The following is a 13,858-nucleotide window of genomic DNA, read 5'->3' as shown; positions in this document are numbered from 1 at the left end:
CTTGCCACAAAGGCAGCAGAGCTCTTCACAAATACGAAGGAAGTTCATTAAACCATACGGAGATATCACAACAATAACAAAAATAACATCTGCAAATGTATGCGACCATTTGTGAGCATACTGGGAGTAATTCCTATTTTATATATTTTCTTTCCTTAAAACTGATTGGAGATACAGATTGGTCATCTTAATTCTATTAATCTCACTTATTCTGTGGGAAATGCTTTGCCTACCTAATTATTAGGGGTGGGCGGAATTTGCGTAATCGCGTTACGAAAATCTCCGCGAAACAGTAAAAAATCTCCACGAACACGCAGAAATTCCGCGAACACGCGGAATTGCTTGTTCGCGATGCTTTTTTCCTGTTCGCAATCGCTGTTTGCGTGCTCGGGGGGGAAATATCTTCCGAACACGCATTTTGAGAACGCGAACAAGCAAAAAATTTCGCGAAGTCGTGGAAGGCAGATTTTTGGGCAATTTTGCGTTCTCCGCGGAACGCGAAATTACCAAAATTCTGCAAATTCCGCGAGCGGAACGAAATTTACCGCCCAGGCCTACTAATTATGCCAAGAACTATGTGGAAACACTGGAATTGTGTGTCCCTGAACTGGGAAGGTTGTTGTTTCTGGAGTGTTGCCTGATGAGGCGAATTTAAACTCTATTGTCATTTGCGTCATTTAAAAAAGTGAGATTGGGTCACCCTGATCTATCTACTATTGACCTATCATTGCCTTTACATGGTTATCTAACATTCTAGAAGAATTGGCGGCACAGCATCTATATTGCTTTTGGAAACGGAGAAACTTCTAGGCTCACTCCAGTGATTTCCACCTTGGAGAAGGGACAGAAATAACCCTTATATCAGCAGCTGATGACATTCCATGCATGCAGCTCTCTTGACGCCATTCAACATTATCCACCATTCTGCCCTTTTGCAGTGCTTGTCAATTTTTGACCAGGTTCGAGGCACCCCCCTTTGAGTGGCTCTGGTCATTTCTTGCACGCCAAGAGCAATAGGATACAATTGGACCCTTTGTTTTCTCTCTAGGATGGTTGAACTGTTAGTTGACCCAAGGCGAACTCCTTTTTCCTCCCTCACTTAACATTTGCATGATGCCTCACATGGATTTTCTTCTCTGCTGGTAGTTGGTATCATGGGAATGATATGCAAATGTATTTGTAAGTAAGTGGCACACGAGTTGGTGTAAGGCAGTGTCGGATGCTCTTCAGCTTGTTGCTGATCAGACCAGAGATACACATTTTTAACTCAACCGACCCAACATGTAGACACTGTTGCTAGTTCAACATTGTCCCCCCCCCCCCGTTTTAATTTCACAAGACCGTACCCAACTTTATTAGGCACCTGCTGTTTTTTATGCTTACCTTAGAATCTTGAAGCATTATGGCACTTGGATCAACGTGTGAGCTTGTCGGTGGGGCTGTTGGTGAACGGGGCATCTTTAAGCTGTACCAGTGAACAAGGATTTTGGTGTTTCTTTCAAGCAGCCTCCCTCCATAAGGAAATGATTGGCGCCTTAATAAATTAAAAACATTTTTTTTGCTATTGTCTGCAGAGAATCCATAGTTGTTCCTCTGATCTGTGGGAAAAGGAATGGGTATTCAGCTTCTCCTATTTTGAAAATACTCCATTGACCCAGTGTACGGCAACATGATTGAACATGTGATCAAATAGTTTGCATCATCTGGCTCCGTATATCTGATCGCTTACATCCCCTCGTGCTCTACAGTGAGCAGGTTTCGAACTCCTACTTCTAAGACCTGGCGTAAGGGTAGTGAGGACCAGTGGTGCCTACCAGGCCCCCAGGCTTGGAAGTATACTTCTCTAGGAATCTCCTGCTGCTCGCCTTTGAATAGTTTCATCAATCTCTCCAAACCTTGTGACCTTTTAACTGAATATTGCTGTTAATGGAAGATATGTCTTTATTGCAGGGATGCTGGCTGGTTGGAATATAGGATTTTGTAATGTGCACCTCTGAAATGCTCATGATGGAGATTTTTCCCAAATTTGGTTAGCCTAGGAAGCAGTCTGTATGTGGGAGACCTTGTGAGTGAGCAATTTGAACTGTATACTCAGAATGTTGTGGTATTACCTTCGGATAAAATATACTTTTCTTCTCTTTGTCTGAAACAGGTCACAGAACCTGAAAAATGAATATGGATAGATAGCGTCACTCCACATTTTTCTACTGTCAGTGTGACAAATCAGCTCTTGATGTGATTTAGCTCAATTAATTAAAAACTGCACATCTTACTGACAGGCCCTGGGACAATTTACTATTCAGACCCCATGTACATTAGACTTTCCATACCAATAGACTGTGTGGAATGCCAGCCTACCAAATTTACAATTTCACCTTTTAGACTCACACTCGTATAGAACACTAGTGTGAATGTAGTTCTAGCCAGTGGCTTGTGCTACCCTGCATAATTGGTGGGGCAACCACTGACCAGCAGTGCCTTTAAGGGCAACACCAAAGTTGTCAGTCATTGCTCGTTATAAACAGTGTTTATAACGACCCACGACTGAGGGCTCTGCACTGAGGTTGACGGCCGTGTGTGTTGCATACAGTGCTTGTCAGTGTCTGAGACAGCTGGGTGGAGAGGTTTAAAGTGTGCATGTCAGGTCGGCTGTTGTAAGACAGCCAGCCCACTTGAAATGCGCACTCTAAACTGGAGTGAGCACCACTCCCCTGCTGGCAGTCAACAACAGTGGCTCCACCGCCAAAATCGTTCGGGCTGGGGAAAGGGAAAAATAAAATGGTAATAAATTAATGTTATTAAATTAATTTTTTTACTATTTGATTTTGCTCCTCCGCCTTAAAGGAGGATCGGCAGCTGGTTATAGTTCGGTCAGGCTTTCCTTAGAAAAGGCATATTTTCTCTTAATAACCTTGACGCAGTTTGATGAATTTACCCAAAACTTAGCCCCAAAATAAGTTCATCCACTTTGGCTCCTACATGGAACATTTTGCACTGATCTGTCATTTTCCCATAGGAAAGTTTGCTCTCCGACACAGAAAAAAATGGTTGAACGGAATCCCACCAAATTTGGCAGAATGTTAGACCTTTACTCAAAAGCATGCTTTTGTGGTTTGGTTTTAATGCATTAAGCCGTTTTGGAGAAATTAGCATGCAAAGAGAGGTTGGGCTGGTCAAGAGAGGGTTAAAAAAAATAGATCTATTTGGACGGTTGGTCCTACCTGTGTTTTGTGGTCCTGTAAATTACCGAAAAAATATAGAGTGATTTGATTGGCTGAGGAAGGTGTCCCCTGGACTGAGCAATCTGATTGGCTGACCGCAACATGAAGAAAAATGTGGCAGCCGCTGTAACAGGACACGGGGTCTCAGCTTTGCGTGGCAGATGGTTGGCTGTCAGCAGGGCTTTGGCCTCCAGCCGGATGTTGGCTTCCTGCGAGATTGGGTGCAGGGCCCTGGTTTTTGAGTTTTGTTGATAGGTCTTGGTATAAAGTATATATTCCAAATGTTTCACTGTTCTGCATGTAGCCGGGCAATACGTTTCACCCACTGTGGATGTCTGTCTAGGGCTTTCTCAAGGCCCTAGGTATTGAAGTGGGAAAGGTAAAATAGTGATACGTCTTCTTTGTACACATACTCTCAGTCCGGGTATCAACCTTAACAAAATGATCTTAGTCTGTGACAAACCTATTACTAGGAGGAACCATATGTGGTGTTTATCAGGTAACCGCTGCATAAAAGTAAGTGTAGTCACTTTATTAAAGCTTGTATGGTCCCCTGTCTCCTTAATATAGAAGAAGAGGTCTACAGTGTGTCAGGTACTAGAAGTCAGAATGCAATCTAAGGAAGTGATGGCGTAGTTAGTGGCAATGATGTGCAGCGCGAATCTAATGTGTAGGCAGGTGACACCCTTTTTGGAGCACTAGAGCACCAAAAGGAGTCCGTGTTTATATTAAAAGTGGCCACATTGGAATTGTGTTGTGTTGTGGTTAATGTTAGTTTCACATTATTCATTAGAGGTAAAATGTCATTAAGGTAGTGACTATGTCTAAATGTGTTCAGCACACATATAATAACTGAGCTGTCATACCAAGTTGAAGAGGGAAATTGCAGAGTAAAATGTATAGGGCTAGCATGTACAGGACCTTGTCGGAAGGGGAGGAGTCATAAGTGATGTCCACCAGAATCATGCCGCGTATGGCAAGCAGAGATCAGTAGCTTCATTGTGTGGTGGAGAGAGAAGCGCCAATTGGGATAGAAAGTACACTCCGCTCTCAAAATGATTTTAAACAAACGCAATTAGAAAATAGCAATTTAAGATTGCATATTTTCATGTTTCTATACACAAGATGATTTTTTTCACCATAATTGTAATTTCGTAACTGGTGATAGATTAAATTGTGGAATAATTTAATTTTTGCTCATTTACTATTTGTAACTGTGGCATAATGAAGGTGATACGTTATTTCGTCTTTTTTTACTTTCTCCCCCACCTCTCAGTGTATTAAACAGTTGGTGCCAAAAACCAGGGCCGTGGGTGGGCTGTGTCTCAGACCCAGTAGTAATTAAAACCCAACATTGAAACGTGTTCTATAGTCATCTCCTTAGTTGCAACGACGAGATTTGGTTTTGTTTTTTATTTCACATGTCCTACTTAATAATGCATTCCTTAAGAGTGTTAGCTATTTTCAGGACAGTAGCGTGGCTAGACCTTTTGCCGCTCGTGGCGGTCCCTGCGTTTGCTGCCCCGCGACAGCCGTGGGTGCGAGTGGGGGAGAAGAGTGCTGGCGATCCCTGCGTTTGCTGCCCCGCGACAGCCGCGGGTGTGAGCGGGGGAGAAGGGTGCTGGCGATCCCTGCGTTTGCTGCCCCGCGACAGCAGCGGGTGTGAGCGGGGGAGAAGGGTGCTAGCGATCCCTGCGTTTGCCGCCCCGCTCCCTCCCTTACTACACCACTGTTCCAGGATGTTGTGCTTCTGTGTTTTCTTTAGTTTAGCATATTACACTTGTATAGTGCATACTTTGAGCTGCCTCCTCCATGTATTTATAACGGGCCACGACTCTGCACTCTGGAGTTGTGGGCTGAAGTCAGGGCAAGTTTCTCACAGTGGGTCAGAAAGATGTTCCTAATGGACCGCCATCTAATCCTTGGCCTCTCTGCAGAGCGCACAGAGCAATGATCATGTATTTCACTTCCATTGTGATTCAAAGCAGATGTGTGTGAAGGGGATACACAGTGGTCAAAATATTGACACGGCTAAAGTAAAAGAAAGTGCATTGCTTGCATGCGAGTTGCAATGTTGTGTCTTTGGGATGTGGTGACGTGAAGGAGATGAGATGCAAGGAAGTGCATTCAGGAGACCGTGAAGAATAGGGTCCTGACGAGAGAAAGGATCTCTGTGATATGTAGATGGACATGATTTGGAAAGAAAAAGGGTGTATGTGTGTAACAGAGTGAACATAACAGGAGAGATTGAGACACTCTGTAGACAACTTGCCCTTTCATAGGCCTCAGCAATATTTAATTCACAGTTTCACAAATTCAGAATTTAAGCATTTTCAATATTAATTATTTAAAACAAAATAATTTTATTTTTATCTCTACTGATGAAGGATAATCTCCAGAAACACATGTGACTGGAGATTAACAGCACTAACCTACACCAACTTTGGTGAAACACTTCAGCAAAAATTCAAGTAAGCATTTATACTGAACTGCATTTACCAGGATGCTAAGGGGCAAACTGTGCTGGGAGGGGAAGCAGTGTGCTCCCATCCCCCTTCTGTTAAAAAAAGGCTCCCTTGAGCCACTAAGCTGACGAGCTCTTGGAGATGCTCCTGTGTGCCAGGGAGAGAGGTACAGAGACCTTAGAGGATTGTGGCAGCTTTCTCAGCAACCCCAGATAGATTTAGTTTTTATCTCTACTGATGAAGGATAATATCCAGAAACGCATGTGTCTAGAGATTAACAACACGAACCTGCACCAACTTTGGTGAAACACTTCAACAAAAATTCAAGTAAGCATTTAAATCGAACTGCATTTACCAGGATGCTAAGGGGTGAACTGTGCTGTGAGGTGAAGCAGTGTGTTCCCATCCCCCTTCGATATATTATGTGGTTTGGTGTCAAATTATGTGGTTTGGATTGGAAATGTGTGGAGTTGAATTATGTGGCGTGGAACTGTGTGGATAGCTTTGCCTTTTTGGTGACGAAAAAGAACATATAGGTAGGAGCTAAGCTCCAGTTCTTTGTGCTTGTGTGTTAAAAATAAAATTTTAAAAATGAAGGAGAATTTAAGCTAATGGTGTTGTAAATGTAAATGTCTCTCACCTATGTGCTATGGATTGGTGTGGGTGTATGTGATGTGTAGTGGAATTATGTAGGTTGTATTGGAATTGTTAGTTGACGAATTGTACCATGCAAATAACACGTCAGTCGGATCTTTCACTTGCAGTAGCAAAAGCCCTCTGAGAAAGTCCTGCAAGCTTTTTCTTGCTAATGGCCACTATTGCAGTGAGGTTGCTATTGAAAAGTCAGTGTAGACCGGCTGTGGGAGGCACAGCATTACATTACCATTCCACTAAGGAGACGGGTGCCTGAGACATTAATGTCAGTTCCACCATAGACAAAGCAGCCTCCACTGAAGACATCACAAATAATATCTGTAAGGCTGCCATTTGGGCATCATTGCAGATTTCCACCTAGCTCTCAGGGCTGGACTGGCCGTAGCGGGCACCGGGCAATCCCCCGGTGCGCCGCACGGGTGGGGGACAGTTTTGGGCCCCTAGGGGCCGTTTTTGTTACAGGGCCGTCTGTGCAGCATAGCTGCAAAATCGGCCCTGAAACAAAATCGACCGAAAACCGGCCCTGGCAAAGAGCTCGGCGGCACCCCCAAACGTGCCACGAAGGGGGGGGGGGGGTAGATCGAGCACTTTGCCAGGGCCGGTTTTGGTTCCCAGTCCGGCCCTGCTAGCTCTGTACACTGGCTATTGACACAAGGATTGAAGCAATCCTTGAAATGCCACCCCACAGCATGTTTTCTGTTGATCCCTTCCCAATTCACAATGGCAGAGATTTTACGCTGCTTTAAGATAGGATTTGATGAGTGGCAACCTATACACACCATATGGTGAAAAGCGACTTCGCTGTAGATGTCGAGTCCAAATTTTTGATATTCGCATATGACCTTGGCGGACTAATGTGCAGTCCTAGACAGACTCTTCATGCTGACAGATAATCTTAAACTATAAGAATTTACCATTCATTTACAATCGCTTCAAATAGCCTAAAGATCCAATGAGTCAAACTACATATTCCAGTGGGTTTTGAACATGCAGCTGCGAGCAAGAAACCTTGGTTGGATCAGTGTTCAGTCTCATCTCCTCTACTTTTTTCTACTGACCCTCAGAAAGGTATACCGGCTTCTGGCAAAGTGTCAAAATAGATTAGGAAAGGTGAAAGAAAGTGAATTGCACAATGGGCTTTTGTTATACTACCCTGGCACAGTTGGCAAAAGACCACCATCTGGGGTGCACATGTCTCAAGGCCTGTGAATGTGTTGCCAGTACCATTGTGGAATCGAGCAAACCAGCAGTTATCTTCATTCACATCTTCTGCGTGATCCAATTTCTCCAAGAGGTAGAGGATTCCAGCTCCTCCAGAGAACCCTCGCAGTGGATTGAGCCAGACGCCTTTCACCACATCTTCATGACATGAAACTTGGTACAGAATAAGGAAATACACACATTACAGTTTAGAGACCGAGACTGGGAAGGCAATTACTCACACTTGCTGCAAAATCTTCAGTGTCCCAACACATGGTGCACTGAAAAAAAGTAGGGTGTGTGGTGATCCTCCAACAAATGAACACAGATAATAAAAACCACCAGTCAAGTGTGAAGTGTCAGGAGTTGGGTCAGGGACGATTTCTCCATTAGGACGCTGGGGTTCCGCCCTTTCCTAATTCAAATCCCTATGTAAACATTTACAATCTGTCACCATCAGTGGTGGCTCGCATAGGGTGTGATTCGGGGCGGTGGGGCAGTGTGGAGCGGGGGAGGGTCAGGTTGGGGGGTAGTAAACTCGGACATACAGCTGAACGGAGGAAAGTAATTATTACATTCCTCCGTTCCGTCGTATGTCTGAGTTTACTACTCCCCTGCCCCTCCCCCGACCCGACTCACCGCCCCGCAGCATGCCCTATGCGAGCCACCACTGGTCACCATACAGATAAAACATCTAGTTTTAAAATCCTTATCATAAGTGCTTGGACGCTCTTGCTCCAAGAGCAGGTAAGGCAGCCAAGCCTTGTATGACAACCTAACCGAAGCATGATGCCATGACGCAGGGCTGATCTCTTTACAGCCCTTAGTGCAATGTAATTGGAGCTGGAAGGCCATCAGCTTCTTCGTGCTGGATGTAATGCAGTCCATGGGCGTTTTCATGCACAGCCCAGTTCGCGACTGTGTCTCACGTCAGTCTTATGCAAATCCGACCCTGCCTGAGTTATCAAAGGATAGACACTTAATCGAACGGGCTGTCGGGGGCGGCCTTAGGCATGTGCAAGCTGTGCACCTGCACAGGGCCGCCAAACCCCAGGGGCCGCCACGAGGAATCGGATACAATCAGTGGTCGAAGTGGGCGGGAACGGCAGGGCACGGCGTGCCCCTACTTCTTTAATTCTATAGATTCCATGCCCCTACTTTTTTATTTGGAACATGCGTCCCTGGACGTAAGAAATATCCAAGCACTGCAGAGAAGGCTGGCATTAGTGGCTGTTTGGGGACGGGCGGGGAGCAGAGAAGGAAAAGGTCTCCGTCTCTTGCTTCCTGCCCAGACAAGACAAGGAAGGTGTCCGCTTCTGCTCTGCCGTTGGCAGCTGCCCCCCTCTCTTTCTTACTCTTATTCCCTCTGTCTGTCTAACTCCTCCTCACTTACCGAAAACCGTGACTCAAGAAATGGTTCTCACCCTCTCTTTCTTCCTGTTGTTCATTTGTTCCCCTGTGAAATGGATGCAAAAAAGAAAAACACTTTTGCTGGAAATGCCGTTTTGACATTTTTCTATTCTAAAGCGCAGCCACGGAAATAAAAGGTTCAAAATATGAAAAATCAATAAATAAAGCAAGACGGAATGTTCTTAAAGTGCCCAGATCGGTTTTATTCAAACCCCAAAAACATTAGCGTCACTTTACTCAGTTTGACAGTGAAGCGCTGTTTTCCCGCAGTGGGGAAGTGCGCCAAACCTGGTACTGCGATACCTGGTTGATGGGTGGATTGGAAAACAAAATGTGTACGGCGGCTTTGTGTTCACAAATGTGGTCTTTTTAAACCATACTGCTTACGTTTTGTAAGCATATAAGCAGTGGACATTGAAATGGGTCCTTTCTGGGCCCTGTAGTTTTCAGGCAGAAGCACTCATTGATTTCTGAATAGTGAGTGTAAAAGTGTTAAGTTCACCATGTTGTTCCTGCTTACATTTCACAAGCTTTATTTAATCTTTCATTCCCAATAAGTGTTTGCTTTTTCCAGGATGTTGTTACTTTTTCCTTTAGGGAGCATATTGCTCTTGCCAGTGCTTAATTTGAATTGAGTCGCATCCAGTTGTTTATAGCAGGTCAAATTGGATTGTAGTTGAAGGCAGTGTGAATTTCTCTCAGTGGGGCAGTATGGTGTTCAGTGAGGGAGCGGATGTAGCACTGGGGGCAGAGCTGCCGAATTTAGAACTTAGGAACCAGGTTTAGGCTTCATGAGCAGTCCCCCAGACCACTATCCTGAGGGAGCACATTCCCACGCTAGACCTTAGACCCTGCAAATCCGGAAAAGCCTTGGTGTCTTAACACCAGCAGGTGGACCCTAGCAGTGGCGTGTGGGTTCACCCTGAAGGCTTGCCCACCACAATCCCTACTGAAGTTCACCTCCAGTCTTGCTGGCAGGCCTAAGAAGTAGCAGACCCTAGAGCAACAGTGAGGTCACAGGACCCTTGAGAAGAGCTGGCACTAGGGTGATGCGACCGGTGTGACCACAACGGATGCTGACTTTGAGTGGGGGCATTGTATATTATGGTTTTAAAAGCACTTGCTGCCTCCTTCCTGGCCTACAGCAATTTTCGGCAATAATAAAAATGTCATGATAACTCCGGTGAATAAACGTCTTACTAGAGCGAGATTGGAGTTTTGTCTAGTGGAAGTTTTGACTCATGGAAAGATAGCGCAGAGGGTTAATGTGCCTGCTGCTAAGAACATGTACCATGCCCATCCCAAAGTGCACATATTATAAATAGGTTAGTGGGTTACTGCTTTTGACAGTAAGATCCTTTTGCTACTTGCAGTTTATAAGTTACAATCCTAACAAAGAACAGTGAGCTATTAGCTTTCATCTTAGAGCTGCATACAAACTGCAAGATATAAACTAGAGCTTTGTTTTTTTCCCCTAAGCCTTTGATTATCCTAATGTTGCAAAAAGTGTTCATTTGGATAGAAATCAATAATGATTATTAAAGGGAACCTCCAATCATGGTATTAAGTTTTAAATTCTGAGTTTGTGTTTCACCAGATCAATCACTATTAAACTATACTGCCTACTAATATGGTTGTCATGTGACTCCTACACCTTGTAGTCCTTTGTCTGATGTAACATTTCCCATACAGTGATTTATACACGTAAAATTGATTGTCTCTGTGTATATTGCTGACAACAGAATATCCTTGGCTCAGAAACAAATGGCTTGTTCTTCCACTTTTAAGCATATTTGGGTCATTCTGTGATTAGAAACATATCCCACTTTGTGAATTTATTTTAATGCCAATAACTCATATTCATCGTTAAATAATCATGTGTATCCATTTGTTGAATTACATAACATAATAAGCTGTAAATGGTCAGTGAAATCCCAAACAAATACTAAAGATTGGGATGTTTTGCCAATCCTGGCCACACCTCTAACTCCACCCACTGATCCAATCCTCAGGTTATTCCCGCCGTCTGATTCTCCGCCCACAGTTCCCCTACTTTCTTTCCCCCTCTTCGACCACTGGATACAATACATATTCGTGGCGGCCCCTGGCAGGGATTTGGCGGCCTCCGGCTTCCACTAACTTGCAAACACCCTGACCGTCACCCCCCCCCTTCCCGCACATGTGTTCCTCGTTCCTGATTCGCGCCTCCCCCGCAATGGGCGCGCGGCGCGCTCGCGGACGCCGCCATCTTGCTCTGTCTGTCTGTCTGGTCTTCTATTGTCCGTCCGTGTCTCGGGACGAAGCCTTTTACTGCTGAGCTGGTGGCGTCCTCGAGATCTGAGAGCCTCCGCGTCCGGCCGAGCCCTGTCACAAGCTCTTATCGGCCTGAGGACCGCATACCGGACCACGTCCGTCTGTCTTACCACTCGGGACAGCGGTGACTGGATGCAGGTGAGACATCTGCCTTCCAGGCGGATGAAGCGGGCAACAGGCATGTGTGTCTCTGAATGCAGGGTTCCTTTACTCCCTGTATTTTTCTGGATGTGTCAGTGCTGTCTGTCATTTTGTCTTTCTTTTTGAGTCAGTAACGCTGCCTATTAGTGTTTCTGTCTCTGTGGGGATAGAGTGATCTGCGCAGACACAACCTCCTCAAACTGCTTCCCGCGTGCGGCGTGGCGTGTGTCATCAGTCTGCATTCTTTCTGGTGGTCGGACTCGGAACGTTACGACGCGTGCGGTGCCATCTAGCTGTCACACATTGCCAAACTGTGGTAGGAAGGTGTGTCTCAGTGAGTCTTACAATTTTTTAAATACAAAGAAAAAAAACATTTTAGGTGAAAAAGGGAAGAAAGGGAAGCATGATAGGTTTTTGGTAAACAGTAGGTAAACATGAGTAGTGCGTCACGTGCTGAGGTTGCGGAAATTCGTTTCTTTTGCAGTTTTCCTGGTGTGCCTCGGTGAAAACGAACCCTTATTTACTACATCGCTGCCCGCGTATCCAGAGGACAGGCCCTGTCATGGCCCTGCAGCCGTCTGTGCCAGTCCCTCACGTCGTGTGTCACAATGCCCTCCTCCTCCTCCTAAATGTTATCGTTCTGAGACGAATTCGGAAGGGTAGGAGCAGCCGCAGGTACTGGTCATCTAACGCCTTTTCCGGACGTTTTATTAAAACACATAACTGAGCTCCGCCCTGCCCGGACCCCCTCTTCCGGGGCCCCCTACCTATGCTCCCTGCACAGGGCCACCATGAGCCTAGAGCCGCCCCTGTGGCTGTGACACTGATTCCCGGTCCTATAACTTATCCAGGCCTGCCTTGATTGCGTGGCCCAGCTCCCGTAGTTCTGTCTACAGTCCTGGGATGGAAAAAGCAGTGGTGCAGACAGTTATCCAAACATAAGTGCACCTGAATCAGCAAGGCAGCTCGCCCAGCATCACAGATCCTGGTTTATTTTCAAGTTTACAGAAAGACGCACTGCCAAGCACGTAAAAGGTACAATCTTTTGCTTGAGCCAATCCTAGGGTGCCACTAGACCATACAGTTGTATTGACAGCTGAAATGCCGGTTCTTTTCTCATTTATCATATCCCGCGAACGCCACATATATTGTGGAAAAAGGGAAGGGCAGTTTATTTCTTGCTCGATAAGTCAAAACGTGGAAAAGAGCAGGTATCTCCCTCATCACTTAAGACATTTGATGTAATTGGATTACTTGGTCTGATCTCTTTCCTGTCTCTTGCTCTCGTTCTCACTATAATGTCTCCCCTTGGGTTTCCCCGTCTCCCCGATTCTCTCCCATGCTTTTCTTAACCCAGTTTCTCTCCTCCCTCTTTGCTCTCTTTTCCTTGTGTACAGCTTTTTCCCTTTTAACACTTTCTCATATCACAATAGAGCGCCGTCTTTCCTCTCCCTCCCAGTCTTCCTATCGTATGCCTATTGCATTCTGCTCGTTCTCCTTTTTCCATATACCATTTTCTTTATTGTATATTCTCTCTCCAATTTCTCACTTCCCATCCTCTCTTCCCTGCTACCGTTGTCTCTTCCGTGGCATCAAATAACCACCCTCCATTTTTGGCCACTTTCTCCTCTTTCATTTTTGGCCCTCTTGCCTGTCTCGACCATCTCTATTATCAATAAGTCATATTCTGCTCCCTGTTCTTTATATCACTCATGTGTCCTATGTTCCGTCTCTGTATCTGCTATGTGTCACCCTCCAGTGTTTCATTTTGTGTTATCCTTTTACTGTTATGTGGACTTTCGTCGCTGTGGTTCTCCTTCTCTTAAGAATGTCCTCCTCTGTACTTTTTTTACTGTCTCTTCTCTGCCCTTTTCTTCTATCACTCTCCGACCTCTCAAATATGTCTGCCCCATTGTACCCTCTCCCCTGTGCCCTATCGCTCTGTCAAGGGACCACACCACTGGGGAGGTTAAGACTGGCTTGGCTAAACCAAATATTGAGTTGTTTCGCGTGGAAAATACACAGAAAAATGCACTGTTTGCACATTATTAAAAAGAAGCAAACATACCATTTCTCTTATAGCTTAAGAAGGGGGAGGGGGTGTGCTGGGCATGCTTTTTCACCACAGTCGTTTTCTACTTGCAATGTGGGGTATGGATTTGCGCCTCGCGCCTCACCACTTTTAGAGTTCACCAGCCGCCACCGAGTTAGGTTAAAAAACCTTTTTGGCCATGAAACAACTTTGAACTGTATTTTAAAGCTCTGGAGTCAGTCAACAAGGGGCTTTCCGCGCAGTAAAAAAGAAACTAAGGTTAGTCAACACTAGGAACGAGACAAGCAAACCACAATGGCAGGAAAACAAGCATCCTGTGATTGTGCACAAATAATATAATCTTCCTGAGCACAAATAATATAATCTGCCTGTGCCCGAAAATTGAATGTGTCCATCTGTAA

At 45.2% G+C, this 13,858-nt stretch overlaps 1 protein-coding gene across 4 annotated transcripts in view; it reads left to right on the top strand.

Annotated features, from left to right (window-relative positions):
• RIN3 (Ras and Rab interactor 3) overlaps positions 1 to 13,858 on the top strand; it is a 477,167-nt gene that overhangs the window by 190,142 nt on the left and 273,167 nt on the right. The window lies entirely within an intron of this gene.

This window comes from Triturus cristatus, chromosome 9, assembly GCF_964204655.1.
Source record: "Triturus cristatus chromosome 9, aTriCri1.1, whole genome shotgun sequence".
NCBI classification, from domain to species: Eukaryota; Metazoa; Chordata; class Amphibia; order Caudata; family Salamandridae; genus Triturus; species Triturus cristatus.
Note: the sequence above shows the minus strand (reverse complement) of the source record. Positions and strands in the feature narration are given on the sequence as shown.